The sequence below is a fragment of the Arachis duranensis genome, chromosome 4 (genome assembly GCF_000817695.3).
Source record: "Arachis duranensis cultivar V14167 chromosome 4, aradu.V14167.gnm2.J7QH, whole genome shotgun sequence".
Taxonomy (NCBI): Eukaryota; Viridiplantae; Streptophyta; class Magnoliopsida; order Fabales; family Fabaceae; genus Arachis; species Arachis duranensis.
This window is the reverse complement of record NC_029775.3, coordinates 35,230,957-35,231,617: the sequence shown is the minus strand read 5'-3', so window position 1 is coordinate 35,231,617 and position 661 is coordinate 35,230,957.

The following is a 661-nucleotide window of genomic DNA, read 5'->3' as shown; positions in this document are numbered from 1 at the left end:
GTGTCAATGTGTGAGTTGAGGAGGCTTGATGTTGAAATTGATGTATTTTGATTGATTTCAAAGGAAAGGGATGAAAATGGCATGTTTTGATTGATTTTGAAAAGAGTTGGAAATGGCTTGTTTTGAAAATGGCACTTTGTGGTTTTTATGAAAAATATGGTTTTTGGGCATACTTTGGTGGGACATAACTTGGACTACGGATCTCCGTTTTGTACCAAATCTATTTAGAAATGAAATTGGATCCGGCATGTCCATGCCGTTCGAAGAACGGGTGAAAAACGATTTAAAATGAGAAAGTTATGTCCGTTGGAAGATTGGGGTTTAAATTGGTGAATTCTGCAGCTTTTAACTTAGAAAATTTTTAGCAGAATGACCCCTTGCGCGTGGGCGCACTTGGCGCGTGCGCGCCGTTCTTCCCGAAAATGCCATCCACGCGTGAGCGTGATGTGCGCTGGCGCGCTGATTGTGCTGCACCCAATGCCCAGCCATTTTCCAGAGAGTTATGCCAGAACTGTGCCAGTGTTGTGCCTGGGGCACGAGAACACCCACGCGTACGCGTGGTTGACGCGTGCGCGTCGATTGGCAAATTTTTAATCCACGCGTTAGCGTGCTTGACGCTTGCGCGTCGATGAAGTCTTTGAGGCCATCCGCGCGTGCGCGT